The following is a 13,479-nucleotide window of genomic DNA, read 5'->3' on the forward strand; positions in this document are numbered from 1 at the left end:
CATCTGTACCCTCATTCAACCATCAAAGACGGAATCAACCGGAAGTAGAAAAACTGAACAGACCAATCACAAGAAAGGGAAACAGTAATTTAAAATCTCCCAAGAGCAAAATCCTAGGTCCATATGGATTCACAAGTGAGTTCTACCAAAATGTCCAGCTCTTCCAAAATATTGAAGAAACTGAAGTCCTTCATTAAAATTAATGAAAACAATGTTATCCTGACACCAAAGAAGACAAATATTACTAAAAAATAAAATTACACACCAATATGCCTGATGAACAATAACACAATGATCCTTAACAAAAATCTTAATAAACTTAATAAGGTATATATATTGTTATATATATATAATCTAACAATATAAACCTTATAATTTTCAATTGGGATTTGTTCTAGGAATGTAAGAATGGTTTAATATAAGAAGACGAATGAATGTAACACTGTATCAAAAAAGGAATGATAGAAATAATATGATCTTTTAAATTGATGGGCTGGAGCGATAGCACTATGGTAGGGCGTTTGCCTTTCACGCGTCCGACCCATGTTCGATTTCTCCGCACCTCTCGGAGATCCCGGCAAGCTACCGAGAGTATCCCGCCCTCACGGCACAGCCTGGCAAGCTACCCATGGCGTATTCGATATGACAAAAACAGTAACAATAAGTCTCACAATGAAAGACATTACTGGTGCCCGCTCGAACAAATCAATGAACAACGGTATGACAGTGACAGTGACAGTGATAAATTGATATAGAAAAAGCTTTTGTTATGATTCAACACTCATTTGCGATTAAAAAAAAGACCTTGTGCCAGAGTCCTAGTACAATGGATATGGCTCTTGGTTTGCACACTACTGACTGTTCAATCCCTGGGACTCCATATATTTCCCTGAATCAGGAGTGTTTTCTGGACGCAGAGCCAGGAGTAAGCCTATAACACTACCAGTTGTTGCCCCAAATCAAACCCCACGAAACAAAAAAAAACATACCCAAATAGGAATAGATATGCACCTAAAGATAATAATTACCATCCACAACAAATTCACAGTCAACATCATACTCAGTAGAGAAAACTGAATGCCTGCCTTCTGAAATTAGGCACAAGACAATGTGTTTATTGTCATTAATCAAGAAAAGCAAATCAAGGGGCCAGAGCGATAGTACAGCTGGTAGGGTGTCTTTCTTTGCATGTGGCCAACCTGGATTCAATCCCTGACATCCCATATGGTCCCCCAAGCATTGCCAGGAGTAATTCTTGAGCATCTCCGGGTAGCACTGCACTGTCACTGTCGTCCCATTGTTCATCAATTTGCTCGAGCGGGCACCAGTAACATCTCCATTGTGAGACTTGTTGTTACTGGTTTTGGTATATTGAATACACCATGGGGAGCTTGCCAGGCTCTGCCGTGCGGGCGGGATACTCTCAGTTAGCTTGCCAGGCTCTCTGAGAGAGACAGACGAATTGAACCCGGGTTGGCTTTGTGCAAAGCAAATGTCCTACCCTCTGTGCTATCACTCCAGTCCGAGCATCTCTGGCAGTGACCCAAAAAGCAAAAAAAAAAAAAAAAAGAAAGAAAGAAAAAAGAAAAAAAGAAAAGCAAATCAAAATGACAAATGAGGTATCTCTGACTTGAGAAACTAACATACATAAAAATGTTTGGAAACAACCAGAGTCTACTTGGATGTAGTGAAAAAGGAACTCTCCTTTGCAATTGGTGGGATCGTCTGTTCAGTACCTGTGGAAATCAATACGGAGGCTTCATAATAAACCAAGAATAGTGCTTTCATATGATCTGGATCTCCCACATCTTGATGTCTATCCCATGAACACAAATCATTAATTAGAAAAGATGTCTGCACACACCTACCTATATTACAATTCTTTATGCAATCATTAGAGTGTGGAAACAATGCAAATGGTTACTGGCAGTTGAATAGATAAAGAAGATGTAACATATATGCACAATGGAATACTATGCAGCTATAAGAAAAGTTGAAATGTTGCATTTTGCTGCAATTTGGATGGAACTTAAGGGTATTATACTAAGATATGAAATATGTCTCGGGGAGGACAAATATTAGGTGATCTCACTCACTTGTGGCATGTAGGGGAAGAAAATAAGGGGATAGACAGTATTGAATGATGACGAATCCTTGGTCTTGGACAGAAAACCTGGTATTTCTTTTTTAAAATTTTATTGAATCACCGTGAGATAGTAACTTGCTTTCATGTTTGGGTTACTGATCAAACATCCATCCCTCCACCAGTGCACATTCCCCACAACCAATATCCCCGGTATACCCCCCTTTCCCACCCTCCCTCTGCCCCCATGGCAGACAATATTCCCCATACTCTGTCTCTACTTTTGGGCATTATTGCTTGCAACACAGACACTGAGAGGTCATCATGTTTGGTCCATTATCTACTTTCAGCATGCATCTCCCATCCCAACTGGTTCCTCCAGCCATCATTTTCTTAGTGATCTCTTCTCTATTCCATCTGTCTTCTCCCCTCCACTCATGAAGCAGGCTTCCAGATATGGGGCAATCCTCCTGGCCCTTGTATCTACTGTCCTTGGGTGTCAGCCTCATGTGATGTTATTCTATACTCCGCAAATGAGTGCAGTCCTTCTATGTCTAAAAAAACCCTGATATTTCTAAGTACAGCAGATACATTGAGAAGGTGGACTAAAAGTAACATAAAGACATGAGGACCTTGGTGGAGGTTATTGGGTACTTGTATGGTGGTGAGGTGCATTCACTGTACTCCAAGACTGGAGATATGAATGCATGATTTCACTTTAACAACAATGAAAAAAGATAATGGAAAATGTAGGAGAGAAAAAGAAACAGTTGCCAGAGATAATGCATCTGGGATATGGAATTGGAAGCAATGAATTCTTGAGTTTGATAGGAGTCAAGGATGACTGAGCAATGATGGGTAATGCCTGATGGGAACAGTGGGCTGAGAGAAGGTCTTATTTAGGATTTGTTTGTTTTGGGGCCACAGCTGGTTATGTTCAGGGCTTCCTCCTGGCTCCACACTCAGAAATGACTACTGCCAGTGACCAGGAGATTGTATGGGATGCCGAGGATTAAACCCAGGTTGGCTGCATGCAAGGCAAGTGCTTTACCCACTGTGATATAGCTCTGGCCTCTGGATTATTTTTTAAAACCTAATTCCAATATTTACATCTGAACATCGTTTTGTTTTGACCTACATTGGTCCAATAAAAATATCAGAATTATAGAATATTTTACTTAGAAAGACCTCTCTGGTTACCTAATCCAACCTTCCAATTGATAAACTAGCTTTTAGGAAAATGACCCTGCGAATACCTGTCTAGTCTTTCCATTATCCCCTACATGTATTGACAGTGACACTAATGTGCATCAAAACTGGAATATTCGCATGAGTACAAGTTAGTACTATGAATGAACATGCTGGAACAAAAGGCAGAAGCTGGGGTTCCAAGCCAAGAAAAAACACCTGGTCCCAGCGATAGCACAGACTCAGTAGCTGATTCACCATGGCTCCACAGCATTGACAAAAAGTGCAAAATTTGGCAATTTTGCAGTTTGGTGGTGATAAAATTAATTTTCTTCTAGTCTCAGTTGAAGCCTCACTGTAATTCTTTATTTTTGTTCTTTAGCTAGCAGAATCGCAGGCATTTTACTTATCCAAGAATCATCTAAGCAGCCATAGAATCACAGAAATAACCTAATTCCCATCACTTCTGATTTTCTCTATCCTGCCGTAATCACTTAAAACCTCACATTTTGGTAACTTCCAATTTTAAGATTATCTTCACTTTTTGGTATTTTGTGTTTTCTATCATTTTTTCTATTTTATATTTTTGTGTATGTTTAATTTCTGTATAAATATAAATATGCTGGGGCTGGAGCGATAGTACAATGGGTAGGGGGTTTGTCTTGCATGCAGCTGTCCTGAATTCAATTCCCAGCATCCCATATGTTCCCCCAAGCACAGAGAGGAGTAATTTCTGAGTGCAAAGCCAGGAGAAACCCCTGTGCATATTTGGGTGTGACCCAAAAGGAAAAAAAAAGAATATGCCCTTTTGTTCTAAAAGGCAACTTTGTCACAGACCCTTTTATTCAGTAACACACAGTGTACACAAGTCCCTATGTCCCATACTAGAGTGGGAATCTATTAAATCATGGCTACAGTGCTCTTAGAGAACCTATTGAGTTTGCCAGAGTGTATATACCCTAGTCTTGGTAAGCTATTCAGCAGATATGTTTTTAGGGATGTTCAGGAATATTATGTAGTTTCCTCTGGGCAGGTTTCAACAGGAGTAGTCCATTGCTTCACTTGGATCGGTTGCTCCATAGACCCTGTCATTCTGGGAAACCCCAGAATCAGGACAATTTGACAATCCTGTTCTGGTTAGGGATCCTGCTTTTTTGGTATATACTTTCTTTCTCAATTTTAATTGTGCCCGATTTTACTGAATTGCATCTTCCTGTTGCTCTCTGAGAAAGTATGGTAAAAATTTCTAGCCCTTTCATGTCTGCAAAGACATTTGCTGTAGTCTCTAAATTGCCTAGTACTTTGGAGAGGTATAGAATTCTTGGTTGCGAGCAATTTTTACATAATTTTGAGGAAATATTCCTGTTATTCACTAGCTTTTACTATTGATCAGTAGAAGTAATTTGCGTTGAGTATGCTAGAAATTTAGTGATCATGTTACCTGACTTCTCTGTGTCTTACTTTCTAATATATTAAAAATGGAGACTATAATAATAGTAACTACCAATTAGTCTGACTTAGAATAGTTGCACCAATTAGAATGACTTTACATACAGTGTCATTTTGAATTCTAATTAGAAAATGGTCTTGTATGTTACCTATTTCTTGAATTGTTCTTCCTTAACGAAGGCTTAAAAATGTCTCTTGAAAGTTGTACATGTCCCCAAAGGCAATGGCACTGCAGAGATGGTGTAGCTGGTGGAGAGGGTGAGGGAGGGAGGTGGAGTGGGAGAACGGAAGGAGTCCTTGGGAGTCTGTGTGGAAGGAAGTGGGCACTCTAGTGACAGCTTAGAGTGTTAGAATGATGTATGCATGAAATCATCCTTAAAAATGCTCTAAATCGCCAGAAAGAGAGGGACAGGCATAGAAAGATTGCACTCATCTGTGGAATATAAAAAAACAGAGTAGGAGACTAATACCCAAGAATATTAGTATGTAATACCAGGAGGTTGTCTCCATAGCTTGGAAGCTGGCCTCATGCTCTGAGGGAAATTCATCCCAGATAGAGAAGGGAACAACAAGTAAAATGTGATTGGAGACCCTGCGCGGGGAGGGAGATGCGCGTTGAAAGTAGACTAGAGACTGAACACGATGGCCACTCAGTGCCCCTACTGCAAACCACAACATCCAAAAGGAGAGACAGAGAGAGAAAGAGAAAGAGCAAATTGGAATGCCCCGCCACAGAGGCAGGGTGGGGTGGGGGGGATGGGATTGGGGAGTGGGAGGGATACTGGGTTCATTGGTGGTGGAGAATGGACACTGGTGGAGGGATGGGCTCTTGAACATTACATGAGGGAAAAACAAGCAAGAAAAGATGTGAATCTGTAACTGTACCCTCACTTTGACTCACTAAAAAAAAGAAGAGAAAGAATTAAAAAAACAGAAAAAAAATGCTCTAAATCACGATGTACAAAAAATGCTGCCCATATCCTAATTCTGGGAATCTGTGACTATGTTACCTTGTGTGCCCAAAGTGACCCTGTCTAGGCGACTACACTAAGACTCTTGAAATAGGATTTTATCCTGCCTTGTCTAGGTAGGACCCAGGGAATCTAAGTTTCTCGTGTTGCGGACATAGGAGGTCCAAGTCAGAGACAGGGAGAGAGAAAAAGAGAAATGCATACTATGGGGGGAGAAGGAGGAGGGGAGGAGACTGCTGATGAAAGAAGCTATAGAGAAGTTTGGAAACTGAGCTGGGAAGCAAGAATTAAAGCTGGAAAAGGCAAAGGAATGTTTTTAATAAAATAGATGATCTTCCAAGACTGCAGGTTATCAAGGTGGTCTGCTACGAAACTAATCTGAGATCTTTGAGCTCTAACATTTTAAGAATATTCATTTGTAGTCCTTCGAAGCCTCCAGGTTTGTGATAATTTGCTCTGTGCTGGAAGTGAAGTCCTGAATTGTCCCTTTCACAGCCTCCCTTGCTTTGAGGTTTTAGTTTGGAGAGGGGCAGTACTTTGAAACTCTTTGCTTGTCTGCCAAGCCTGGCAGCGCAGTTGCAAGCCAGGGGTGTAGGGTACCCAAGGTAGTCACCATGGAAACACTTTGCTAGCTAGGTCGGGTTGGACCTAAGTCAGGGTGGGCTGCCTACAGTGCATAGGGATGCAGGGATGAAGGCAAGACCTCACATTTCCCTGACATATGCTTCCTTTCCTGCTTGAGTTAGCTCCCAGACCCTTCCTTTATTTACTTAGAAGTCTAGGTATGAAAAAGCCCGTGATTTGTTTATTCTCTTTTCTATTGTTTCTTAGAATGCTTTTTTTTGAGAGAAAAGAGAGAGAGAGGTATAGTTTCATCTGTAGTTTCATATTCTTTTTGGGGATGGTATGTGGGACTGTACCAGCAGTACTTTGGGGATATTCCTAGCTCTGTGCTGGGGAGTAAGCTCCTCAATGCCCAGCCGACTTCGGGGGCTGGAGATTGAACCGCAGTGAGTGCCTGAGCTGGAGATTGAACTGCAGTGAGTGCATACATGTCGAATCTTTGACCCCTTATAATGTCTGGGTCCTGTTCATGCTAATTGTTTTCTGCAAACCTCTTGGAAAACAGGAACATCAAAATAGTGCAGTTTTCTGGGACAACTAGTATGACAAAAAGACAAAGTGCTTGCCTTTCTGAATATTCTGTTCCAGTGGGAAGCGTTAAAGCTGATGACACTAAGTTGGTTGGGTCAGATGGTAATGTAGCGCTGTCCGAGGGAAAGTGTTGATGTGGGTGGTTGTTAATTTTGTATTTAGTAAGAAAAGTGAGATCATCTCTGTTCGGGTTCCACTTCTGGTGTGACCTTATGCTGGAAATAGAGCCATTCTTGGGAGTGGGCCACAGCACATTCCCCGGAATCCTTCAGCTTTGAGTTCAAGGATCACTCCTGATGGTGTGCTGGGGCCCTTGTGTGTTGCTGTAGGGAAGGCAAGTCCCTTAACTCTTGGACTTTTTCTCTGGCCTTAAATGAAACTTTTGTTTGAAGGAAGGTTGGGCCCCACCTAGCTGTCATCAAGGCTTACTTTTGGCTCTGTGCACAGGGATTGTTATTGATGGGGGTGGGGGACCATGTGCGGTGCTAGGCATGAAGCCTAGGCCAGCAATGAGCAATGCAAATGCCCTACCCACTCTGCTATTTATCTGGCCCTGACATTGAAAAAATGGGTGTTGATGGTCGGGCACACCCTGCAGTGCTCAGAGCTTACTCCTAGCTCTGTGCTCAGGGATCACTCCTGTTGGAACTCGTGGGGGACCTTATGAGCAGCCAAACATCAAACCCTGGTCAGCCCTGTGTAAGGAAAACACTCTCCATGCTGTCTTATCTCTTGAGCCCAGAATCAAATCAAGCATATATACCACCTAAAGTGAAGTCTAGAGAAAATAGGTTAAGGAATGAATGCAAAGAAGAAAGTTCCAAGCCCCGGGGACAGGATATCTTCCAAGGAAAGAAATGAGACTGATGGTGAGCAGCAGGACATCCAGGGAACTTAAAGCACGGAGAAGGGAATATTCTAGAAGCCCAAGAGCTAGAATGTTACCTGGAGCTACATGGCCATATACCAAATGTTGATGAAAATTTCATGAATTTTCTAAGGGATTTAAATTTGGCGAATATGCATATTTCAATATGTAAGTAGTGGTGATAAGTTGCAAGGGAGAAGGTACAGAAACTTGGGGTAGTGAGTTTAGACAACTCTTGCAGCTTTTCGTGGATGAAGGCGTGTAGAGAGGGGGCTGTGATGCTGACGATGGGCACTGATGAGAAAGGGGAAGATGGAAGGTTGTTTCTTTTCAATTGAGGTAATGTTGGTTTGCCAAAGTGTAAGTGCCATATGCTCTAGTGCCACCAAAGAGAAAGGTTTTCAAGCTGCAGGGGGCAGAGAATACTTCCGAGTGTGGGTCAGTAGAATTGAAGACGCAGGAGCATGACACTTCGTAGGACTGTGCTGAGCAGATTGCAGATAGACAGCAGCAGGAGGAGTTTGTCCTGGGTTTCGAGCGAAGGTATAATTATGGGCATGCTCAGTAGGTGCGGGGCAGATTTTGTGGGTGGTAGACATCTTCTGATTGCTAATCTGTTTTTTTAGTTCACAGAGAAGCGTCCATTAAAAAGGTCATCGACTTAAAGGAAGAATGGGATGGTTTTAATGGTTTCAGTACAGAAATAGGAATTTTTAGCAGAATAGGAGAAAAGGCTGAAATTAAACGTATTTGGATTGTTGAGTAGCACTAAGGAACTACTTGAGTCTAGACAGACTTTGTTGTTGTGATTGTCAAACTAGACGAGTCCATTCGCTGACTCATCAGGCACAGACTGTCCTCTTATTCCATCCCCAATACTTTTTTCACCATATTTGAATACATTCCTTAATAGGAGCATGAGTGCATTTTTGTGGGCAATGATTCGATGGTACAGCTATGCCATGGAACATGCATACATTAAGATGTATGAGGGAGTTTCAAGCACTTTTCCAAACTGTTTTTTTCAGTTTGCATTCTTGGAATACTTCATGAAGATTTATGATATGTCATATCCTTGCCAATATTCTGCATGCCATAATTTTTAATTTTTTCTCACAGGATGGCTATGGAAGTGAAACATCTTAGTTTTATTTACATTTGCTGCAAATGAAGTTAGACTTAGCTGATATTTAGGTTGATGGCTCTTGTGTGTGAAGTAGCAGTTCCGAGTGATATTTTCGACTGAAGAGGGTTCACTCTTTCCTGCAGTAGGCAGATAGAGTGTCAGGTGGATATTTAGACAAAAGTCTAAGCTGGTAGAAGCTGACTTACTTTGGGAATCCCGCTTGATCTCTTTTAGAGCTCAGTCCTCTAGAACCTTTACTGGAGAGCACACAGCTGTTAGAACCCTCAGCAATGAAGCATGAGTGTTTCTTCTATAGTGAACTCAGTGTTGGCCTTCTGTCTTTAGCCAGAAGGAATTTCAGAATGTAGCAGATTTCTTGAAGGGGAGAATAGTTGTATGTTTGATATTATTCAAGAATTCAGTTATGATATTTCAGCCCTATGCATCTGATGAAACTATGGATTCCTTCAGAGTTTTCAGGTCTCTGAAAGTGGCTATAGGACCCAAGTGGTAGTGTTGATTTGCTGCTCTTTTCCCTCTTTTCATTGGTTTACAGTATCTGGAGTGGGTTAGCTTCCATATCTATATGTTTTTTTGTTGGCTTGTCTTTGGGTCATGGCTGATGATGCTCAGGTGTTACTCCTGGCTCTGCACTCAGGAATCAGTCCTGTTGATGTTTGAGGAGCAATATGGGATGTGGGGGAATTGAACCCCGGCCAGTGCCCTTCCTACTGTACAGTTTCTCCAGCCCCTCCATCTCCAGGTGGTTATAAGCCTTAGCATTCCCACCACTGAAGTCCTAGTGTCACCCTTAGGGCCACCAAAAAGACCCACGCCTGCATTTCTACCACCTTTCCCTTTGGTGACAACCTTAGTTTTCACTGCGCTAGGACTTAGGCTTTTTGTTTTTGGTGAGGACCTCCAGTGCTTGGGGGTCTGGGTGCTGCTCTCGCCAACAATTGGCCTGGCAGTGCAGGCCTGACTTCGAGGTGCTCAATCATGGCCCTTCTGGGACAGATACCAAGCACTACCAGAACCATACCTGGTGGGGGCTTGAGATGCATCATGACCTCCGAGCCCTCTGCATGCAGGAGCCAGGCATACAGCCTAGCTCTTCGAGTTATTTGCTTGGTCTAGATTGAATTCTCTCAAACTAGTTTATTTCCCTTGGTTATTAACATTGCACAGGTGTCTAAAATGATCTGGGTATTGTCTCGCTTCCTACTCATTTCACTGAGTGTAACCACCTGAATGTCCTTTTATTTTGTCCCAAAATGCATAATTTCATATTTTCTAATGGCAGAGCAGCCTCATTAGAAAACATTCTGGAAATATTAAATGGAGATAACATAGAGGCCAGCATTGCCACAGCATAATAATATGCACCTATTAGGTTGAAAAGGTTCCTGAGGTCTCTTTCCTTTTGGTGTGTTGAGAACCTTTGACATGACATTTATCCTCATCAATGATTTGGGCAGGGTTTGGGGTCACACCTGGCCGAGCTGGTGTGATGGAGCCCCGCCTGGGTGCATGCGAGCGGCCCTCACCCTGTGCCCTTGGCCTCTGTAACTAATGTTTAAGCACACAGTGATATGTTGTTGACCCGAGGCGCTGGGCTGGGCAGCAAGTCTCTAGAATGATTTCTGTATTACAGATAGTTTCTGCTTTTTCCCATAGATCTCCTGGAAATGACCATTCTATTTTCTGCTCTATAAGTTTAACTATTTTAATGCCTCGTGGGCTGGAGCAATAGCACAGAGGTTGGGCGTTGGCCTTTCACGTGGCCGACCTGTGTTTGATTCCTCCGCCCCTCTCGGAGAGCCTGGCAAGCTACTGAGAGTATGGAGCCCGCACGGCAGAGCCTGGCAAGCTACCCGTGCATACTGGATATGCCAAAAACAGTAACAATAAGTCTCAATGAGAGACGTTACTGGTGCCCGCTCGAACAAATCAATAAGCAACGGGATGACAGTGACAGTGACAGTGAGATGCCTCGTAGAAATTTGGCATGTGAAATATTTTTCTCTCCGTTACAGATTTATTTCAGCTAACTCCATATCTTGTGAGTCTATCCATGTAGTCACAACTTGTGTTCCTATTTGCATTTAAAAACAAACGACCAAATAAAAGTTGATTCTGTCAACTCAAAGTAGGTTAAAGACTGAAACTAAAATAAGATTTGAAACTATTCAACTTGTAGAAGAAAGTGTTGAGAAAAACTTTCATTATATTGATCTTAGCATGACTTCTTGACTAACACCAAAAGCACAGGAAACAGAGCACAAGTGGATCAGTGAGGTCACACCAAGCCGCTCTGTAGGGTAAAGAATACAACAGGATGAAAAGAGAAACCTGTAGAATAGGAGAAAAAATTTGAATTTTTATTCAAAATTCAGTAGACATTGAATATATATTTCCCCAAAGATGGCATGCAAATGGCAAATTGGCTTGTTAAATAGTGCTCTGCTTTTGTCAGGTAAATGCCATTCAAAAGCATAATGAGAAAATTCATACCACCTAAGGATGTTACAAAATATCATGGTGAGGATGCCGACAAATTAAAGCTCTTATGTTCTTGGTAAGAATGGAAATTACTGGACCCTCTTTGAAAATCACTGTGGAAGAGTCTCAAAAAAAATGAATCCCAGAATGACCATATGAGGGACTAGAGCCTTAGTGCAGGGGGTGGGTGGGCAGCGTTCACCTTGCACGCAGATTACCAGGGCTTTATTCCTGCCACCCTACCAGGTCCCAGAGCCCTTACAGGACTAATTCCCAAGTTGAAAGTCTGGAGTAAGCCCTGAGCACAGCCTGGTGCAGCCCCCCAAAAAGAAATCAAAGAAAAATGGAATTACTATATGATCTAGCAATTCCTTCTCCAGGTATATATCCAAAATAATTGACATCAGGAGCTAGAAAAGCTGTTTGCATTACTGTGCACATTAGTTTTTGCTATAGAAAAATAGCTGAAGAAACAGGCTCTACACATGCAGTGGGAATACTATTCAACCATAAAGAAATATTTTAGCATTTTCTGTCAATAATATAAATACATTCCAAGATCTTATAGATGAAACTTTACTCTTTATTCACCTGACTTCCATTTAATTTTGTCATAATTTAATTTCATCATATTTCTTGTGTCACAGTAAGATACTTGTCATTTGTGACTTGTCATCGCATTGCTCATCCATTCGCTCAAGCAGGCGCCAGTAATGTCTCTATTCATCCCTGTCACATGCTAGTGTAGCCCAATGGCATCTTCTCGCTCCAGTAAAACGAAGAGCTTCAAGCCCTTCATTCAGGGTCTTGACAAAGAAGTCTGACCATCATGTAGGTGGGCAGCCGGGCAGCCAGGCGTTCATTTGACATCCTGTGGAATCCAGTCGGTAACAGCTCTAGTCCAGCGGTCATCTCCAAATTGCATTACGTGTCTAGCCCATCTGATTTTCGATGCCTTGGCAAATGAGAATCACTGATTCTCTTTTTCAAAAAATTTATTTATTTTTTAATTAGTGAGTCACAGTGAAGGTACAGTTACAGATTCACACATTTTCGTGCTTGTTTTTTCCTCATGCAATGTTTGAGAGCCCATCCCTCCACCAGTGTCCATTCTCCACCACCAATGAACCCAGTATCCCTCCCACCCCCTCAATCCCATTCCCCCCAAACCACCCAGCCTCTGTGGTGGGGCATTCCAATTTGATATCACTCTTTCCTTTTGGGTGTTGTGGTTTGCAATAGGGGTATTGAGTGGTCATCCTGTTCAGTCTCTAGTCTACTTTCAGCATGCATCTCCCTTCTCGCGCAGGATTTCCAATCACATATTACTTGGTGTTCCCCTCTCTATCTGGGATGACTTGCCCCCAGCGTGTGAGGCCAGCTTCCAAGCTATGGAGCCAACCTCCTGGTATTCTATACTACTATTCTTGGCATCCCTGATTCTCAATTAGAACTCCTGATTCCTTTTCTCACTTGAGTGAAACTCGATACTTCAATCATAGTTCTTTACATTCTTCTTTGGGTGACCTCCCTCCCTCCCTCTATCCCTCTCTCTTTCTCTCTCTCTCTGTTTCCTTTTGGGCATTGTTGTTTGTAATATAGATACTGTAAGGTTATCCAGTATATCCCTTTACCTACTTAAAACCCTCAGGTTTTGTCCAGAGTGATCATTTCCAGGTATTATTGTTATACCGTTCCCTTCGGTTGCCTTTCTAAGTTTCTGTCTGGCATACTTTTCTTCTTTAAAAATCAAGCAGTATTTTCCTTAGAGCATTTTATGGAATCAAGGTATCACTGTATCACTGCCATCACGTTGCTCATTGATTTGCTCGAGCAGGCACCAGTAACGTCTCCATGGTGAGACTTGTTACTGTTTTTGGCATATTGAATATGCCACGAGGAGCTTGCCAGGCTCTGTCATGCGGGCGGGATATTCTCGGTAGCTTGCCGGGCTCTCCGAGAGGGGGTGGATGAGAATCACTGTCACTGTCATCCCGTTGTTCATAGATTTGTTCAAGCGGGCACCAGTAAAGTCTCTTATATTTACCCTTTCTTTTTTTTTTTCTTTTGAATCACACCCGGCGACGCACAGGGGTTACTCCTGGCTCTGCACTCAGAAATTACTCCTGGCAGTGCT

Source organism: Sorex araneus, chromosome X (assembly GCF_027595985.1).
Source record: "Sorex araneus isolate mSorAra2 chromosome X, mSorAra2.pri, whole genome shotgun sequence".
Classification (NCBI taxonomy): domain Eukaryota; kingdom Metazoa; phylum Chordata; class Mammalia; order Eulipotyphla; family Soricidae; genus Sorex; species Sorex araneus.